The 12,439-nt window shown below is 35.5% G+C and overlaps 1 protein-coding gene across 2 annotated transcripts in view; it reads right to left on the reverse strand.

The window, feature by feature from the left end:
• dpp6b (dipeptidyl-peptidase 6b) overlaps nt 1-12,439 on the reverse strand; it is a 182,431-nt gene that overhangs the window by 129,565 nt on the left and 40,427 nt on the right. Inside the window, exon 1 of one of the 2 annotated variants that reach the window (XM_051700841.1) lies at nt 11,309-11,423. The exons of the other annotated variant lie outside the window; for it this stretch is intronic. The gene's annotated coding sequence lies outside the window, so the exon portion shown is untranslated. Of the gene's footprint in view, nt 1-11,308; nt 11,424-12,439 lie in introns of those variants that run through there. 2 annotated transcript variants of the gene reach the window in all.

Below are 12,439 nucleotides of genomic sequence, written 5' to 3' on the forward strand. Positions count from 1 at the left end.
AATTCCATGACTGCCGTCTATTATTTTGAATGGTGTGGAAAAGCAACTTTAATAAATAAATGGATGGCTACCGTGATTAAATTAATCATAAACGGTGGCCATTCATTTGTTCTCCGTGCACTTGTCGATGTGCATGATACGAGATATTTGTGTTGGCTCTCCTTGAAGTGTCATGACTGCAGCATCGGATCTTTATGCCGTTCAGATCAATCCATAATCACGTACAATAAATTGGTTTACCGTCGTCATGATAAACACAGGCTAATGATTGGGGTAAATTATGTCATGTGACACTACATTTATGCGTTAATGCCAATTTTTTTGACAAAAAGTGTTTCCAAACCAGTTTTTTGTGACATTTGAAGCATCGACATAGAGTTTATGCACTAGAGTTAAACGGAAGAATATTATGTCGGCACTTGTGAAATGTTACCAGCTTTATTTTGATGCGATAAAACATTTTTCGCAAAAAATCCTTGGGTGGAAATGTAGTTACTGACATCAAACCTATTGTGTCATGTCTTGACACACCAAGTCTGAATATACTGTAGACATGCAAATGAGACTTGAGAGTTATGGTGTGTAGGACAAGACTACTATTCACTATAGTAAATAACGACTTAAAAGTTGGTCTGTTCCTCACACAAAAACATGTATATCTTCAGAAAACTTGGAATACAGCATCATAACATCATGCATACTCCATTATGTATCATGAACTAAACAGAACACAAAATCTGGATTCACATGGAAATCAACTGATGTTTCCTCTCTACTCATTACAAGTTCATCAACCCGGCTGCTGTTATAGAGCAATTTCAACAATTTAGGGGGTGCCTGAACTTTATTTCTCCTAATCAGTTTCCATCTTAATGGCAGTAAAACTGAAAGAAAGCTCTTAGAAATAAAAGTTATTAATAGGCAGGCTGTAACCACGGTTATCTGCCGCAAAGTACGCACAACAACAAAAATAAAGAGGAATTATTGACAGCAGGATTGCAAAGGGGTATGGGGTCTGTGCATGGCGTCAATTTCTCGTTTGTATACAAAAAATAAAATAAAAATCATGAATAAGATGAAACCCAATGAGAACGACATAAGACAGGACATCAGACTGTAGACATAAGAAAACCAATAATGATATAATTGCATGATTAACTATTTCATTAACTAATGTACCTGCAGTAACTGCTATTCACTCACTAAAGCTCATAGGGTCCATGTGTTTTAATTCTTGGTGTTCTTGGAAGCCCAATCAAATATTGAGCTAAGGAAAAAGAAGTTAAACGTTTTGGATGAGATTTCATTTGTCAGACTCAATATGGAAGGTCAAGCCCAGTGCAGTCAGTGTGCACTGTTGTACACATTTTCAAGGCATCACTGGATTTCACATTGAACTGTGCAGTCTGCTCTTATTGTGAATGGGGTGACTAGGGCTCAGAGTCATTTAGTACACTAATTGATGCAAACTCTAGTATATCTCGACATTTAATCGTCTTTTAAGAGATCAGAGGATTTGGCTACATATACAAGAATGGTTTAAAATTGTATTAGAACATATAATTGGCACAGCCATAAAAAATAAAACAAACTAAGACATGACTTACTATCCAGAGGATGATATGCATGAAATCACAGTTAATGACATTAGCTAAACCTTGTGGGAATTTTACATGGCCTTGGGGACATTTTTGAACTGAATTGAACAATTCCAGCCACATTACTCATGTTTGAATAGATGAGGAGTTGAATTGCAAACAATGCCTTGGAAAATAAAATCCTACTTTTCAATGCACCATCTCATTTGTGGTACGCCTTGGTACACATGTCCCTGTAATTACATGGAGAATAGAGCATTATACTATATTTTCTCCTTGTTCATTGTCCGAACCCTTCAGTCATCACATAAATGCAAACAGATATACATATAAACATATAAATTGATATTTTAAATGTATTATACATAAATAATATTATTTTAGAAATGTGCAACCCAAGTAATGTATTTAAAAGTAATTACCTTAATCCAAAGTCAGTAACTGTAATCTTATAACAAGAATGTGACTAAAAGTAATTAGATTACAGTAACTAATTACTTTGTAAGCAGATTACACCCAACACTGATAACAGTTTCATTTAGATATGAAATACAATTTTACAGTATATGTAGGAAATCATGTCCACTCACATTAAAATGAGGGTCCACACATGGGGGCTGCCATGTTAGAGTCACATGACCAGCTGAATAATACTCGCTTAATCTCAGTAACTGTCCTGTTATTTGACACTTTCACTCATTGATTAAAGTAATCATGGCTGACTGTGAATACTACATTTCTACAATGGCTTCTGAAACTGAAAACTATTGATTTTCAATGATCCTGCACTTTTAAAGCATAGAAGAGCATATAAAACAAAGGCGGATTAACAATAATGCCCTCTATAAGGGATAATGTACACTCAGCCGGTTGTTATCGCACAATAAACCCTGGCAGGTTGATCAGGACACTGACGCATAGCGGAGAGGTCTTGTTTCAACCTGAAGGGGTTTATTTTTATTATAAAAACTGCCTGACTGTTCATTATCCCACTTATTACACAGCTACTAACCAAATAATAAATACATGGACATAAAATATTGATTTGTGTTGAAATTATGGAATTTGAGAAGAAAGAAATCGTTGAACAGCTGAAATCAACCTCCGGTTTGCAACAGAGTTCTGTTGATGTGAAAATGAATGTCTGACTCCTCATTATTCAGCCTATTACAAGACTACTTGCCAAAAAAAATAAAATAAAAAAACATGGACATGAAACATAGATTTATGTTGAAATTTTGTAATTATGTGAGAAGAAATAAATCAGTTAAAACAGTTGAAATCAATCTCCGGTTTGCGTCAGAGTTCTGTTGGTGTTTACTTTGTTATCAATGAAAATCTAACTGTTCACTATGCATCTTATTACAAGACTACTTGCCAAATAAATAAATAAAAGCACATGAAACATTGATTTGAGTTGAAATTATTTTATTAGCTTACTTGTATAGATTGCAGAGTGCTACGTGAAGCAGGAGAGACGGGTCGCAGTACCCGGATGAGCAGTCTGATACATGGAGCTGCGGTTGTTACAGAGTAATAACAGACCACTAGATGGCGCCATTGACCAATCAGAATCTAGTATTCCAGGCCGTTGTGTAATAATGAATGATAAAACTTTGACATTTGATAAACTTGCAAATCTTTCCCTACAGTTTTTGAGAAGTTCACCTTGCTGACTTCCTGGATTTAACTAGTCTGTAGGAGCCGAGGACCTGCTGACCAAAACATCTGCTGCAGACGGCTGGAACTGACACTTTCTCCAGTGAGATACTGACAGCGGGTGCTCCTTTATCACAGTCACTGACTCCCTGCAGAACTGTTAGAGGCTCTCCTTTATACTCATCCCACAAAACCTTTCACACCATTCAGGAAAAAGTGTGACAGGTGTAATATTATGTCTTGGACAATTCTGCAGATTAAGTTTTTTTTTTTTTTTCTCAAAATCACAAAACTGATAAACAGTGGGGTCCAAAAGTCTCAGCCTATGCTGAAAATGCTTCTATTTTGCATTTTTCTAATTATATATATATATATATATATATAAATATATATATATAAAATGTTATCAGCAAAACAATTTGAGTGAAAATTTGTATTGAAGAAATTAACATGTTTATTGGTATATGATATGTCCCCTTTTGTGTAATGATAGCATGCACTCAAGTTGGCACCGACTCCACAATTTTATGCAAAACCTGATGATCCATGCTATCCAGCATGATTTGAAAATGTTCCAAAAAGCATCTTGAGTGTTTCAACGGAAGCAAGGAAATCTGACCTTTTGTACAAAGTTAACATAGTCAATGTCACAAATTTGCTTACATTTGATTAGTGACCTAGAAATAGTGCATCTTAAATATGATTTCTTAAATATCTCTTCTTTGCTCTTTTGGTATAAATTAGTCCTTAAAACTATCTATTTATTACAATGTTAAAATAAGAAATAAAAAAATTAAAATCTTGGAAAATGTGTCTTACACTTTTGGAGTCAGCTGTGCTTTTTAAAGAGTCTAGTGTTTAAGGTTCTCAGTCTCTACATTCCATAAATGTCAAAGAATAAAAGTTACTTAAGTTTTTAATTAACTTTCTGTGATTTTATTGGTAATTTGGCCTTATATTAATTCTCCAGCTCTGAAGGAGGGAGCTGTGCAATTGCAGCACAAAAAGACTCAAGACAAGGAGCAGGTGTGGAGGCAGTAAAAAACAAGGCCCTTGATTGCAGTGAAAAACAGTAACTCATTCAACACATGCAGTCATAATACAATTCACTACGAAGGTGGATGACTCAGCTCTGGTGAAAACAATTCTAATGGCCAACAGGTCCAGGGGGCCCACAATAATTCCAGTACACAGTCATGCTGGACAGTAAAAAAATATTTTTGTCTGATTATCCAGTAAAAATACATTTCTAAACATCCTTAAAACAAGATAGATTTACTTCAGAACCAATTTTTTTGTAAGATATTAGGTTTTCAGAGAATATGCAGTATATTGAAAAGTGTATATTTCTTCATCCATTGGAAAATATTTTTTCCCATGTTTTTAGCATAAACTTTACAAAAATGTATTAGATATATGCCTACTAGGGATGGGACGATATATTGAATTTTGATATATAGCGAACCATAAAATGACAAACCATATCGTGGCATAACTCAATATTTCAAATTTGAAATAGCCGATGTAACTTCAGAACTGAAATGTTTGACAACAGTTTGTGAAGTGAAATAAGGGAAGGCATTTGACTTTCAGCAAATTGCAGTAAGTGTGTTGTTGTAGCCCATTAATGTAAGTGGCTAAAAGCTAAATGGATCCTCTGATACATTAAAATTGGTGATTTGCTGATGCTTACAATATACGGTACACCATCATTCATTGTGTTGACAAGCGTTATGTTGCAATACAACACCTTGACATAGTGATGTATTCATTTTGACCAGTGTAATTCCATGAGCTCTCACATTACAGTTTTTAGGCATGGTGTTTTTATGATGAAGATTAATGTAAAGCACAGTTCATCTACAGTCAGGGCTGATTAAAAGCCTTAAAAAGAACATTTAGGTTTAGGGCTTTAAAGTTAAAATCAGCAAAGTAATTAAAGTAGATTACAATTATTTAGTGCATCTTTTCTGCATCCCAAATCCAAATAATTCAAGTTACCCACAGCAGCCAAGAAGCAGACAGATCATCGATAGCTGCCTCTAAATAAATTGCCAGTGGTAAACTGATAGCTTGCTTACATGAGAACAGTTAAGAAAACAATTTGCAGGAAATAACAATTCTTTGTTCATTTAAACTTATTAATAAGCAATTAAAACCTCAAAACATTAAAATCTCTTCAAACAAATTAGCTAAATTCAGGTAATGAGTGGTCTGCTTAAATAAAGAGTAAACAAATTAGTCTGGGACGAACAAGTTGACCCATTGACATCATAAATATAAGCAAGTGTTAAAAATACTGAGTAAAACTAATATTGCATGGTAATAAAAATATGCAAGTACAATAAACCACAAGAAAATAAACCTTTTCAGGGCTCCAGACTGCGACTAAAATGGTTGCAAATGCGACCAAAAATAATTGATTGCGACAATCATTTAATATCTAGTCGCCATTGGCGACAGTCGGGTTGTGTGCGTTCATATGCGGTTTTGTCAGAAATCAACTTGTCAGTTATTGAATAAATCTATAGAGCACACACCATCAGTGTGTCTTGTGCCGCTTTTCACCCGTTCTGTTTCTGAAGAGCTCGCTGCACCACACGCAACAAAAAACCCAGAGCGAGAGAGTCGAACAAATGACTCTTTTGAACCGGGTCTTTTTCATGAATCACGCGAGAAGAACTGAGGGTTTGAACTCAGGAGCTCAGGTTAGCAGTTTGAGTCAGATTCACTTTCTCAGCGAATCAGCCGTCAGTGAACTCACAACTGTGAACGCAGACATTTCAAAATAAAAGTCCCAAGTGTATTTCGGGCTTCTTTATAATTAAAAGTCACGTATTGTATACCAGTTTTTTCTTCTTCTGATAATTACTGATTGGGGTTGGAGTAGCACAATAAACTGCATCTGGGATTTCATTCAATTTTCACTCTTGTAGTCTCTGTGTCTGGGCCATCTGGTAACAGTAAAAGACTAAGGCAATATTTAAAACAATTTATATTATATATATATAATCAAGCTTTTGACACTTAGGACAATAGACCTCTTTCACAGACTGTGATGACGCGTTTCCACCTTATTTAGCAGCGTAAATCTAGCAACCTTTTTTATATGATCATTTTTTATTTATTTTTTTGCGCGTAGGTTTATAACATTATGCTTTGTGTTAAATTACCCTGGAATTAGTTTTTAAAAATGGATTACCCACAGCTGCGAAGGGGTTTCGATATCAGCTGCTGAGAAAGAGACAGTAAATTTGGCATCTTCTCCCATCTGACTGTCTTAATCCACTGCTCTCTATTTTTTTTTTTTTTTTTTTTCCTTCTGGAAAGTCATTCAAATGTAATAGTGGATTTTTTCTTTTGCTCTTGGAGCAAATTGGTCTCCCATTCACTCCCATTCACCGCTGTCGAAGTACCCTGCAAAAGTTTACTTCCATGTTCCAAAACCGGAGTGTGAGAAAGGTCTATTGAGGGACTCATTCACAACTATTACACTAGGTGCACACATTCACTGATGCTCAAGAAGACAACACACTACTATATGCATATTAAACTTTATGTAAATAACTGTTATGTAGATTCTGAAGAGCAGTATTAAATAAAAAACAATATTTTATCTCTTATGTTTGTATAAATTATGAAAGGGGTGTGAACATTTATGAGACAAAGGGAATGCAAACTTATCTTCTCAACTATATATTCTGTTTATTAAACCTCCGATTAATGGGTGATCAGCTGTCTTCCTTTTCTTCCGCTTTCTATCTTGTTTCTGAACAGCAATCTAAATTGAGCAATTCTGTGATGTGGCAACTAAAACAGCCATTTGGCTCCTTAATGTTTCAGTTTAGGAGCCTATGGCTCCTTAGTAATTTTTTTAGTCTGGAGCCCTGCTTTTAAATTATTTGATTCTGCTACTATAGGCTAAAAACATATTTCTTTATAGTGTTGATGAATTCTTGATTCTGATTGGTTGACAAAATGTCTCAAGGTCATTTTCTGTAACTGCATGCAATGAAGTTAAATGTGTTGACCACATTAAATCTCAATTTCACTTCTCCACATTCTTTCTGAATTAAATAAAATAAATTCAAAGAACTATATACTGTCTACTACAGCAAAAGTTTTGATTTTTTTTTTTTTTTTAAACTTCTTTTAAAATAAAAAGTACAGTGAATTCAGTAGCTGTGCGAAAGCTTTGCATCATGGCCACATTTCTGCCTCAGGGTGTGTATTACTTTTAAATAATTCAGCAATATTTTGTCAATTATTCCATACTAATCACAGCATTGCAAGTTCATAAATTCACTTTCAAATGAATATGTAGCCTGCTTAACAAAGTATGGCACAATATATTCATATTGTGATTTATATTTTATGAAACATAAGAGAGATAAGAGAGAAGTTGCAAATAACAAGCTTGATACGAGTTGCAATATATGAAATATGAAGCCGCAACAGGTATAGACACGGCAAACTCACTGTAAGCACAAACCATAAGACCATAAGATCTCCTTTTTATCTCAGTTGTTGCTTCTAGGCAGCAATAAGATTAAATGAAGAGCCATTTAAGACTTTTGCTTAACTTTTGGCCTGGTTCTCATATTTTTTCTCCTCTGAAAACACCTGAAACTCATGCGTCTCTTCTAGATTTTCAGAAGAGATCTCAACAATGTTTCAAAGTGTTCTCAGATTTGCCAAGATACCAAAGCCAGAGATTTCAAAAAGAAAACTCAAAAATTTCTCATCAAATTGTTACAAGACCAAATATGTCAACGATTGTCTCATTTGTGTCTAATTTCGTCTAAGGAATTTCATGAAAAATATTGGAGACAAAGTTGGTGCTTAAATGAAACATAACTGAGAACTCCATAATATCTGATGAGCTATGCAAGAGCAACTTCTGTGCAATATTTGCTTCCTCTGGGAACATATCAGTTATACCACAACCAATTTTAAGATCACAGCTCTCAGTCATACTAATAGGAAGGGGGAGTTTAAACATTTGTAGTTAGATTATGACAGAGTTATCACATACATGAATGTACATTATATAGAAATGAGCTACTCTGTTAGTGTATAATCCGAGTTGGTTTGATTTTCTCTCATTACAGAGAAGCAGAATCCGGATAGATAAACTGAACCCATTTCTGAGATACGCCTTCTTCCCCCTAGAGTCCAACACAAATAGCGGAGAAAGCTGTTTTGTAATCCACACCTACTTAAGAGAAACCTTTGAAAGTGCAACAGTTACCTGACATCCCAAACGCCTCTGAGGAGACACAATTTGCATTTTGGAATTTCACTGCCTTTGGAGTTTCATTTCAAAAATAGATGTTTTTTTGTTTTGTTTTTTGTGGGGGGATTACAGGGTTCCCACACCTTTTGACCAATGAATGTCCAATGACCAATTGACTGTTATTTGTTCTGGATCACTGGATAAGGATTTTTAAATATAATTTTATAGAGAATGCACTCAAAAAAGCAAAATAACAAAAATTATCATTGGCCATGACTGTTGGCAATACATTTTGATTGGCTGATCTATATTTTAATTTTGCAGGTGTTTCATTCTTGGCTTTTAAATATCTGACAAAGGTCGCATGAACAAAACATTGTATTAATACATTTGTAATACTTTTTGCAAAAACAGCAGTGTGCAGGATTTCTTCTTGTTAAGAGTTGTGCACTCACAAAGCAATTTCTAGCCAATTAAATATTTTACAGCAGAGCACAACTAGAAAAAATTTATTTACGTAACTGTTATAAAAATATATAAATATACAAAATATATTAAAAAAAATTATACAAATATTTAAAACAATTATTCACTATAGACTTTTCCATGACTTAAGATTTGATTAATTTTCATAACTTTTCCAGGCCTATAAATAACAAATTTAATAGTCTGTGATATTTCCAGGTTTTCCATAACAGTGGGAACTCTGTTTATAGATAATCGTGTTATATCTATAATTCATCCATATAATATTTATAAAGAAATAGGGGGCACTTATCCTTAAATATACTTTAAGAAGAACATAAAACGTTTTCAAAGTTCTTAATGGTTTAGAAGACATAAGCGAAGGAAACGAGTCACTGTCACTGACTTACATTTAAACAAATCTATCTGAGGAATAGTGTGTAAGATGAGAAGCACCAATTATGTAAAACATATGAAACAATCATTACAATAAATCCATAAGATCAATACTAACCAATCCTACGTCCCCCACGATGTGCCATGGGAAAACACGCTAAACCTCTAAACAAGTTTCGTGCAGAACCAACTGATGCAAACAAAACAATGAAAAGAATCACATTTAGCAACTTTTCCAGCAACACTACCAGATTTCATGAACAGATGATGATAAAATGCACAAAACAAACTTACAACCCATAACCTCTGGATTCTGGACAGCTTGCGTGTCTTCATGTTGTGATGGTGCTGGTTTGCAGGAGTGTGTCTGAGGATGCATGTGGGAGAAATGTGGCCCAGGTCACGGGCTGAAGATCGTTTAATGGTGATGACACACCCCGGCTTTAAGTGCACCTGATCTGGATCCTAACCACACACTGAGACTCAGCACTAACCCTGCCAAACACTCACATTAAAGGCCTCCCCTATGTCTAAGTGTTTGTGTCCTTATTTTAACCTAAACTTAAATGTGAACTGGCCAACACAAAAAAATTTGCAAAAAATATTACCTTTAGGGGTACAACAGCTTGTCACTGGGGCAATACCCTCAAAGGTACACCCACTGTACCCTTTACATGTCAACTGGAATGTATTTGTACCTTATCTATCCCTAAAGGGTACAAAATGGTACCTAAAAGGGGTCATGAATTTGATATTATTATATATTATATAATTATACTATAAAACATACTCAGAACTCAAACTTCCACCTCACTGCAAATAGAGCATTTGTTGAAACCAAGCTGCTATAACGACTCGTTCTCTACTCCCTCCACATTGTGATGTCACACTGTAGTAGACATTTGCATCTGACCGCCTCCACAACAACACATCAGCACTAGGGGTGTAAAAAAATATTGAATCGTATTGTATCGTACGATACAATATTCTCGATTTGATATCATATGTATCATAAAATACATAAATAAATACATAAGTGTGATTAAAATCAAGCAATGCAACACTGAGAGCTGCGAAACAGTCTCCTCCCCGGAGAGGCAGTGCTGAGCACTCACAGGAAAACAGAGCAACTAGTCTACAAAGGTGAGTTGAGAGCTTGAAGACCGATGGCAAATACCAAGTAGATTGTAGCGTTATAACTTGTAGAATTTGCCAAACAACGGTGTCATGTCCCAGAAATACAGTACATCAAAAATGTTGTTTTATTTACGCTGACATCACGCATAAATTGGTGGATTTGCGAGGAAGAAACAGCAGCAGCAAGCCTCACCCAGCTGACACTGAGCATGATCACATGCACAGCAAGACGTTCATAACCATCAAAAACCAGCTTATTAGAAAAAGACAACGTAAGAAACCCACAATTAAATGAGACTTATTATTCTCCTCTTTTGATATCAAAATGTAAATGGCTATGAGCACAATTTTAATAGTCTGTGATAATTGCACAACACTTGCGCACATTGGATAAGCCAGTAAAGCTGCTAAAGTTTACATGCAAAGTCAAACTGGGGTAAAAGGGCAAATAAATTACATGTTTTGATCATTTTTGCTTGAACCGCTAAATAATATTGTATTTTGGTCATATAACTGTGGCATGAGGGGCGTGGTCATGTGTCTGTCTGCGGTAGAGGGAAAGAGGTAAGTCTCGTCACCTGGGTTGTGATTACTCTAACACCTGTCTCTAATTATAGTGATGGCGGAGGGAGACCTGAAAAGGCACACCAGAGCGTCAGTGTGGGGGAGAGAGTGACCAAAAGCTTGACAGCAATGATCTGAGAGAGTGTTCATTATTTGGGGGTGCTTTCATTACAACTGAGTTTTATATTTATGTTACCGACGGTTCCCATCGATTGAGTGTCTGCAAGAGAAGCATTGAATTAAAGACACTGACCTTGAACCTGTTTCGTTGTCTTCTGACTCCTCCATTGCCCACGAACTCAGTCATATCATAGTGGTGCTGAAACCCGGCTTTGGAGGATAATGCCGTTATGGAGTCTTCACCGCAAGTTTTCAAGTCCCTTGCCAGCATCCAGCAAAACCAACACCAAGCCCTCATGGAGTTACGCCTGGAGCTGGAACAATGGTTCCAAGCCCTGCCCAGTGCACAAGCGGATGACCGGCAGGTGTTCCGGAGACTGGGGCCGGATTCACGAAACGTTCTTAAGAAGAAATTTCTTCTTCACTACCATTTTCTTCTTAATTTGTAACTTAAGATAAAAGTTACGAATATTTTGTATTCCCGAATAAACTTCTTAAGAAAGTTCTTATCTTTTTTCTTAAGATTGTTCTTAAGAAAAAATGTAAGAAGCATTCAAATTCTTGAAACAAAAATGTTCTTAAATATCGTCGTAAATAACATCTTAAAGTTAGGATAACCTCACAGTTGTCTTAAGTTCTAAAAGGTAAGATGTTTAACGAATTTACTGGGTTTTACATGTTGAGTCTCAAGTCGCAATGGGTTGTTTACGTAGAAATTTTATTTTTGACCAAAAAAACTGTTTTGTGTTTAATTATATTTTTATTTTCAGCTTGTAAACCATGTCAATTTTATCACCAAATTCAAACAATAAATATTATTTCGAAGCTTCTTAATGTGGTGACCGATCATGCTAATGGATGCGCTGCATATAGTGCTCTCCTTGATTTAGAGTTCAAAGAAACATAATAATTATAACATTAGAAAGCTGAGACTTTCTTTTTCACCCCCCATCCACATCCCTATCGGAGTTGGCCACAGCGGAGACAGCTTCCGCCACCCTTTCCCATTTACCCGCCTCGTAATTTCTGACGTGATTTTATTATCAAGCTTCCAAAGGAGAACTTTTTCCTTGCAATAATTTCCTCAACAAGAACATCCAGCTCTTGTCTACTGAAGTTATTGTTTCTTTTTTATCCCTCCATGTCAAATTAAAAGTTATCAAATGGTTAGCAGCAAGTAAATTCTCCTTTGACGGTTAATGTTGTTAAACTAACACATCTCACGCACTTTACATTCAAAAAAATTATCGTGAGGTGCTTGCTA

This window comes from Myxocyprinus asiaticus, chromosome 6, assembly GCF_019703515.2.
Source record: "Myxocyprinus asiaticus isolate MX2 ecotype Aquarium Trade chromosome 6, UBuf_Myxa_2, whole genome shotgun sequence".
Lineage (NCBI taxonomy): Eukaryota > Metazoa > Chordata > Actinopteri > Cypriniformes > Catostomidae > Myxocyprinus > Myxocyprinus asiaticus.